Source organism: Symphalangus syndactylus, chromosome 14 (genome assembly GCF_028878055.3).
Source record: "Symphalangus syndactylus isolate Jambi chromosome 14, NHGRI_mSymSyn1-v2.1_pri, whole genome shotgun sequence".
Taxonomy (NCBI): domain Eukaryota; kingdom Metazoa; phylum Chordata; class Mammalia; order Primates; family Hylobatidae; genus Symphalangus; species Symphalangus syndactylus.
The window spans coordinates 74511920-74520850 of record NC_072436.2 but is presented as its reverse complement, the minus strand read 5'-3'; the positions used below and the strand labels follow the sequence as shown (position 1 = coordinate 74520850).

At 35.3% G+C, this 8931-nt stretch overlaps 1 long non-coding RNA gene across 1 annotated transcript in view; it reads left to right on the top strand.

Moving 5' to 3' along the window:
• Window positions 1-8931, top strand: part of LOC129462490 (uncharacterized) — a 277261-nt gene that overhangs the window by 105934 nt on the left and 162396 nt on the right. The window lies entirely within an intron of this gene.

Here is an 8931-nt window from a genome sequence, read left to right as displayed (position 1 = left end):
CCTTTGGACCTGTAGGTCCAGTTCAAGAACTAATGGCTGCCCTGATCATTCTGTAGTCTGTGTTGTCTGATGGATCCATATCTTCCTCTTTGGAAAGCTAGGAACTAGAAAGAAGTATTCTATTTGCTATTACCCAAGGGATAATACTACCAGAATAGCCGGTGGAATTTGCCTATTACTTTTCTTAAAAACAATCTTTGTATTCTGGAGTAATTTTAGATTTATAGAAGAGTTACCAAAGGAGTACAAAAAGTTCCTACATACCCTTCACTCAGCTTCCTCTACCGTTAATGTCTCATATAAAGATAATTTGTCAAAGCTAAGAAGTTAACACTGGCATATTAATATTAACTAAACTCTGGGTTTCATTTGGATTTCACTAGTTTTCCCACTAGTAACTTTTTTTGTGGTGCAGGATTCAATCCAGGATACTATGTTGCATTTGGTCATTGTCTTAGTCTATTTGGGCTGCTATAACAAAATACCTTACACTGGGTAATTTATAAACAACAGAAATTTGTTGCTCACAGTTCTAGAGGTTAGGAAGTCCAAGATCAAGGCACCAGCAGATTTGGTGTTTGATGAGGGCTTGTTCTCTGCTTCAAAGGACACCTTCTTGCTGTAGTAGAAGAGGAAAAATAACTCCTTGGAGCCCATCTTACAAGGGCGGTAATCCTATTCATGAGGGTGGAGCCCTTATGGATTAATCACTTTCAAAGGTTCCACCTCTTAATATTATCACATTGAGTATTAGGTTCTAATATATGACTTTTGGGGGGATACCAACATTCAGATCATAGCAGTTATCATATCTCCTTAATTTCTCCAATCTGTAATACTTTCTCGGATTTTCATTACTTTTCATGACCTTGATGTTTGGGCATAACTTTTTAAACTAGTTGAAAGTTCACGAATAAATTAGGACATGATTAATCTTATTAATCATGAAAAATTATTTTCACATAGCTGTTGCCATCCTATGGATCCCACCCTTTGAGGACAGGTCAGGGCCTTCCCTCTATTTTGCACATCTCTCTCAGTGGCCATGCTGAGTGTGTTATGATTTATGGTGATCATAGAATGATATTGAGGATTTTTTGATCAGTGTCTGCTTATCATGGTAGCCAGCAGCTTTCATCAGCTTCCTGTATGAAGGAAATGAAAAGATCTCTTTTAGGAAACAGGGTCCATTTATTTTCCCCTTGGCGTTCCCTTTGAAGCCAATCTATAAACTCCCTTAGATGACAGTCACCTATAATAATTTTGAATAATTCTCCTGAACCTATGCTCCCTAAAAGTCTGTCCCGCTGGTTGGAATTTCTTGTGCTTTAATTGTTGCATGTTATCACTTTAAGGGTAGTATTCTTTCTCACAAAGCTTTTAAGCATTACTTTGTGAAAGGTGTTAGAAAGGTGAAAATGGTAATTAAATCTTATCTCCAGTGTAATTTTATGATTACATAGTACTATTCCCCAGAACTATGCTTTCAAAATTGTTGTGGGCCCACAAATGCCTCTTGTGTATCACTGTAGAGAAAGTGCTAACACAGGGCTTTGTTGTCCAATTATTTTTATTTCAGCATCTGAATGGATTCTCGATCTAGGCAGTCGTTGTTCATGCTCATCCTTCTCACTCATGTTACTAAATGAAAAAGCAGGACTCCACAATCTTGTACTTGGATGATTGTAACGCTGGGGCACCAAAGTTAAGACACTAGAAATAAAGGGATGAACTCCTCCTGATGACATGGACTTGTGAACTGGTGCATCTTACAATCTTCAGAGACTCAGGGACAGATTAGCAGTCTCAATTTTGAATACCTCAGCTATCTGGTGGAAGATCTTCAGTTATATCCATTCACTCATTCAAGCAGTTATAGAGCACTGACAGTGTGTCAGACATTGTGTCAGTTTCAAGATGGCTGAGAGTTTGTTCCCATCAGTCTGAGAGGGGAGACCTGCAACAAATAATTGCTGCTCAATGTGGCACGTGCCGTGAGGGAAGGAAGCTGAAGGAGCTCTGGAAGCTCAGGAGTGTGGGGAACGACCAGGGAATGAGGGCCACCAGATATTTTGGTGAGGGGTCCTGAGGACAGTCCTCTAAGAGCTTAGGACTTCCAAAGCGAATACTGCTTTAAATAACACTTTGTGGGAAATTCAGTCATGTGTAGTGAGAATAGAGGAGACAAGGAGATGAGACAGAAAGTGGGAAAATCAGTTAGGAAGCAGTTATTGTAGTCCAGGCAAGGAGATACAGTTTCCTTCCTCCTCTCTTATTTTATTGTAAGAGGAAATCACAGTCTGTAGAAAAGAATGTATAGAACTGGCTTGTAGTTAAAGAAATCCTAGCTCTACCATTTATTGACCATGTAATCCTGAGTAAGTCAGTGGAGTTCTCCAAGTCTCCATTTTTCTCTTGCACAGAGTGAAATAAAATGTGAAGAGTAACTGCCTAGTTGCTCTCAGACTCATTCTCTGCTTTCCTTTGCTCTCTTCTGTAATGCAGAAAGCTACATTTCTTTCCCAGACTTTCCAGCTCTTTGGCTTCCAGATGGATTTGACCCAAGAGAGGCAGTAGCAAGATTGCAGAGTAGCAGTGGAGAGTAGCCAGGGCATTTCTCTTCCTCTTTTGGCTTCCTGTGGCATCCTTGACAGCAACTCAGTTTCCTTCATGGCTCCAGCTGCTGCTGTGGGGCCCCAGCTTCTGGACTGTGTTACACCACTGCCTTCTACTGTCCCTCCAGACCTAGGGCTGATAATGGCTTCCTACTGTTGATAATGCCAGGGTTCACCCTCAATAACCCTGATTGTATTTCTAACTTTTCCCTCACTGTTGTAACTGATTTTTCTGTATTAACTTTCGTCTGTTTGTAGAACGAATAATCGTTTCTATTTTCCTGACTAGATCCTGGCTAACATGTGAAATAGAGGTACTCTTTAAACTGCACTGTAAGTATAGATATGTGAGGTTTTGCTATTACTCTTTAGGACTGTTATATCTGAAGAAAATCCTGGAATGCAAAATTCCATGATGGGCGGAGCTTGGTGTAGCTTGTGTTGGTCAGTGGGCCTACCTATAGGCTTGGTAGGCAATTTCTTCACTTTTGGGCTCTGTGCCTGTATATCTAGTTCAGAAGCCAACAATTGGTTCTGTGTCAGTGGCTCCTCTGGGTCCATGCTCTATGCTGAGCAGAGACACAGATACATGAAACATATCCTTGTCCTTGGGGAGCTTATGTCTGTAGAAATTTAGCAAAAAATACCTAATATAATAGTAACATGATTTGGGATTTGTACCTAAAAACGAAGTACAAATCAAGCCAACTATATTAAAAAGTTTCTTTGATGAGTTGACCAACTACCAAGAAATGAAGAAATAATTGAGTATGCTTATAGAAGGCATCGTTCTAGACGATGAAGGACATACAAAGGAGGACTATGACATGGTTTTCCTCTCATGAAGAGGTTTACAATGTCCTTAAGGAGACAATAAAATTACATGAAACTAATGATAAAAGGAAGTGTATTACAATTGTTTAAGCATTGCAGAAACAGTAAGTTTTAAGAACTGTAATATTTTTGACCAGTAAGTAAGTGGTGTGAAATTATCCTGTTCCCAACAATGTAACAACATGTTTAAATTTCTTTTTTTTTTTTTTTTTTTCTCTTTTTTTTTTGAGATGATGTCTTGCCCTATCACCCAGGCTGGAGTGCAGTGGCATGATCTTTGCTTACTGCAACCTCCACCTCCCAGGTTCAAGCGATTCTTCTGCCTCAGCGTCTCTGAGTACCTGGGATAACAGGTGCCCGCCACTATGACCAGCTAATTTGGTATTTTCAGCAGAGACAGGGTTTTATCATGTTGGCCATGCTGGTCTCAAGCTCCTGGCCTCAAGTGAGCTGCCCGCCTCAGCCTCCCAAAGTGCTGGGATTATAGGTGTGAACCACCACGCTTGCCCTAAATTTCTAAAAAAAAGAGAGCAAACCTGTTAACCTAGAATTCTTTGCATGGCAAAAAAGACTTTCAAAACTGGAGTCAAAAATAAGGTTTTTTTTTTTTTTTTTCAGAATAGCAAAAAGTGAGGAAATATGTTGTCAGCAGACTTTCACTATATGACATGTAAGAGAAATTCCTTTAGGTGGAAGAAAAATGATGCCAGATGAGACTTATATCTGCATAAAGGAGTGAAGAACACCTGAAATGGGAAATATGTTTGGAATATCAGGCACATTTTTCTTATATTTAAATGTCTTCAAAATGTTTGACTTTTTAAGGCAAAGATAACAATATTGAATTGAGAAGCTTGTAAAGTAGGCAGAAATAAAATGTATGACAAAGTAGTACAAATAATGCAAGGGAGGAAATAAAAGTATTCACCATAAAGTTCTTACATTATACATAAAATGGTACAATACTATTTGAAGGTAGAGCATCTAACTTCTAGATGCCCACTGAAAACCCTAGAGAAACTGTTGAAAAACAAAACAAAACCCATGAACCAAAAACAAAGTGTTTTAGCTAATAAAACAGTAGCGAAGATAAAATAAGAACTGCTCAGTCTAAAAGGATACAGGAAGACGGAAAAGGCAACAGAAAACAGATATAAGAAATAGAAGGGAAATAACAAGATGATAGATTGAAAGTCAACTGTACTGGGTAAATGAAAGTGATGTAAATGCCTCAATTAGCATGCAGAGATTTTATGATTGGATGGAATACTAAGACCCAATTATATGTTGTCTAGAAGAAACACACTCCAAATATAAAAACAGAGAAATGTCACAAATAAAAAGATAATAAAGAGCCAGACACAGTATCTCACACCTGTGATCTCAGTACTCTGAGAAGCTGAGTGGGGAGGATTGCTTGAGCTGAGGAGTTCAAGACCAGCCTGGGCAAGATGACAAGACCTTATCTCTACCAAAAAAAAAAAAAAAAAAGCTGGTTGTGGTAGCACATTCCTGTAGTCCCAGCTACTCAGGAGGCTGAGGCAGGAGGATTGCTTGAGCCTAGGTGTTTGAGGCTGCAGTGAGGTAGGATTGCACAACTGCACTCCAGCCTAAGCAACAGAGCAAGACCCTGTCTCAAAAATATATATATATATATATATATACTATGCAAACTCTAATCATAAGAAAGTTAAGAGTTGTTAATACCAAAGTAGACATCAGAAAATAAATATTGCCAGAGATAATGGGACATTTCATAATGAAAAATGGATCAACACATTAAGAACACATAACAATCATAAAATGAATGCACTCAATAACAAAGCTTCAAAATATGTGAAGCAAAACCTGACAAAACTACAAGGAGAAATAGTTACTTCTTCATCATAGTTGAATATTTTACTCTCAGTAGTTAATAGAACAAGTAGGCAGAAAAATCAGTAAAGTTAGTAAATAGATGGAAGACTTGAATGACACCATCAAGCAAATCCACATAATAATGGAATACACATTCTTTTCAAGTGTGTATGAGCACTTACCAACATATGCTAGGCTAAAACAAATCTCAATAAGTACAAAAGAATTGAAATGACATAAAATATAATCTCTGACAACAACATAATTAAACTGGAAATCATTAACAGAAAAATATCTGAAATATTCACAAATATTTGGAAATTAAAACACTTCCCCAAATAAAAAAAAAACACAAGAAAAATTAGAAAATATTTGGAATTAAGTGACAATGAAAAGAGAACATATCACCGTTTACAAGGTAGAGCTAAAGCAGTATTTAGAGGAAAATGTATACCATTAAATGTTTATGTTGGAAAAGAAGGTTCAAAATAAGTGGCTTAAATTTTTACCTTAAGAAGTAAAAAAAGAGCAAATTAAACCTCAAATAAGTAGAAATTAGGAAATAATAAGAGTAAGAAAATAAATAAAAAACAGAAAAAAGCAATAGAAAATATGAAGCAAAAAAACTGGTTCTATAAAAAGATTAATAAAATGGATAAACATAACTAGACTGATCAGGAAAAAGAGGAAATACAAATCACTAATATGAAGAATTAAAGGAGACATATTATTATAAATTTTGATACATTAAGGATAATAAGAAAATAATACAAATAAATAGATGTCAATAAATTTGACAACTTAGATGAGATGGACAAAGTCCTTGAAAAACAATTGACCAAAACTGATTCAGGATGAAGTAGATTATCTGAATAGCTCTATATCTACTAGTTAAATTGAAATTCTAATAAAAAACCTTGTAAAGAAAATCCCAGTCCTGGATAGATTCACTAAAGAATTCATCAAACATTTTAGAAAGAAATGACATTATTCCAATACAAAGTCTTTTACAAAATAGAAGAGATGGGAACACTTTCCAACTTATTTTATGTGGCCAGTATTACCTTAATACTAAAATCAGAAAAATTCATTATGAGACAAGGAAACTATAGACCAATAATAACGTTTATGAACATACACACAAATATTCCTTAACAAAATCTTAATAAATTGAATTGAGCAGTATATAACTGTTTGATTTAGTATATAACTCATGACTGTGTAGGATTTATCCTAAGTAATGCACAAAAGGTTTAACATTTGAAAATCAGATTCCTAAACCTGACAAAGAACACCCATGAAAAACTTACAAGTGGCATTATATTTAATAGTAAGAGATTGAGGACTTTGTCCCTAAGATCAGGAACAAGCAAGAATGTCTGTATCCCTTATTTCTGTTTATTGTTGTACTGGAGGTCCTGGTCAGTGCAATAAGGAAAGAAGAAAAATGAAAACACATATAAATTGGAAAGGAAGAAATAAAGCTCTCTTTATTTACAGAGGACACGGTCATGTCTATAGCAGATCCTTAGGAATTTACAAGAAAGATTCTAGAACTAAAAGTGAGTTTAGCAAAGTTGCATGATACCAAGTCACAGTACAAAAGTCAATTTTATTTATCTATAGTAGTAACAAACGGAGATTAAAAATTTGAAAATATCATTTGGAATGGCATCAAAAAACATGAAATACCTATTAATCAGTTAAGAAAATATGTATTAAGACCTATATGCTAAAAACTATAAAATATTGATGAAAGAAATTAAAGGAGACCTGAAGAAAAGGGCAGATCCATCTTGTTCAGTATCAGAAGACTTAATATTGTCAATCCCAATCAAAATCCCAACTGCCTGATTTCAAGACTGACCATAAAGATATACTAACCACGATGGTGTAGTATTGGCATAAGGACAGACGTGGACATTTTTAGAATATAGAACAAAATAGAGATTCTAAAAATAGATCACCACATATGTGGTCAATTGGTTTTTTTTTTTTTTTACAGAGATGTCAAGAAACTTTAACTGAAGAAAGGGAATTTTTAAAAAAATTATGATGAAGTAATTGTAGTTTATCTGGAAAAAGGAATATTGACCATTGCCTCACATCACACATAAAAAGTAATTCTGTATGGACCATGGAAGCTAAAAAATGCTAAATCATAAAACCTGTGAAAGAAAACAGGAGAAAATCTTTTTGACTTTTAATTAAGCAGCGATTTCTTATATGGGGAGAAAAAAGTGTAAATAATTAAAAAATGATACATTTGGATCTCATAAAAATTAAAACTTCTGCTTTTTTACTAATGTCATTAAATAAATAAAAAGATAAATGAGATATGGCAGAAAACAGTCAAAATACTATGATAAAGTATTTATATATAGAATATATAAAAACTCTGACAATTCAATAGTGAGAGCACGAAAGGTAAAGAAAAATTAGCAAAACATTTGAACAGACACTTACCAGAGAAGATATATGAATAACTAATAAGAATATGAAAAGATACTCAACATCATTAGTCATCAGAGAAATACAAACCCACAATAGGATACCAGCACAAGTCCATAAAAATGACTAAAATTAAAAAGACTGACAATACCAAGTCCTGGTGAGGGCATAGAGCAAGTAGTATAAGCATTTTTGAAAAAAACGATGGTGGTTTCTTATAAAAATAAACATATTCTTATGTTGTGACCCCTAAATTTCCACTTATGGATATTTATCAAAGAGATATCCACACAAACACTTGAAATCTTCACAGTGGTTTCACATAGGATAGCCTAAAACTGGTAACAACTCAAATGTCCATCAACTGGCCAATGGATAAACAAATCATTACATAAGTAAACAAATCACTGTATAACTAAATGAATGCATTTTATCATGCATAAACTGTATCTCAATCAAGTTGGTAAAAACATGGAGATAATATCTACCTTAACTCTGTTGAAAAGGTGGAATGAGAAAAGTCGGCAACCATTAGCATGGTTTGAAACAAAATGTGTGTAATCCATGCACACTTACCAGACCCCAGAGATGATGTGGGGCTTAAGAGAAATTAGGTAAAACCTAAAGAATAAAATCAGAGGCAGAAAAAGAAGACTTTGAAATTGAATCTAGATTTCCCTAGAAGTTTTGAATTTTGAAAAAAAAACCCAAAATCCCAACCTATAAACGTGTAACTTGTTGCAAGTGGCCATTTTCATAAGCCCTGTTGCACAGCAGTAGGGGCATCAGAGTCTGAGTGAAAGGGAGCAGTCTGACCCACACTAGGTTTTCTGTGATGTCCAGTGACAAAGAAATGCCTTGTCCTTTGAATATATGATGAAACATATATATGTTAACAAATAAAGTGTTAGAACAGAAAGTACATTTTTATGACTTTTCTCAGTCTCCTAGCTGGCTGCATTCTTATATTTCCACATTGAGTTTATGATTCTTGCGGCCAGTGGAAAAGGGAGCAATCTCATGATAGCTTGAGCTCAGAACCAATTTGTACTTGTAGAACTCTCTGGTGAGCATTCCAGCTCTAACCGATGTCCAGCTGTACACCCTCTAGCCACTGATCAAGACAGAATGCATTATAGTTGTTATTAAATATTTTTTATTAAGAACAAAGTAT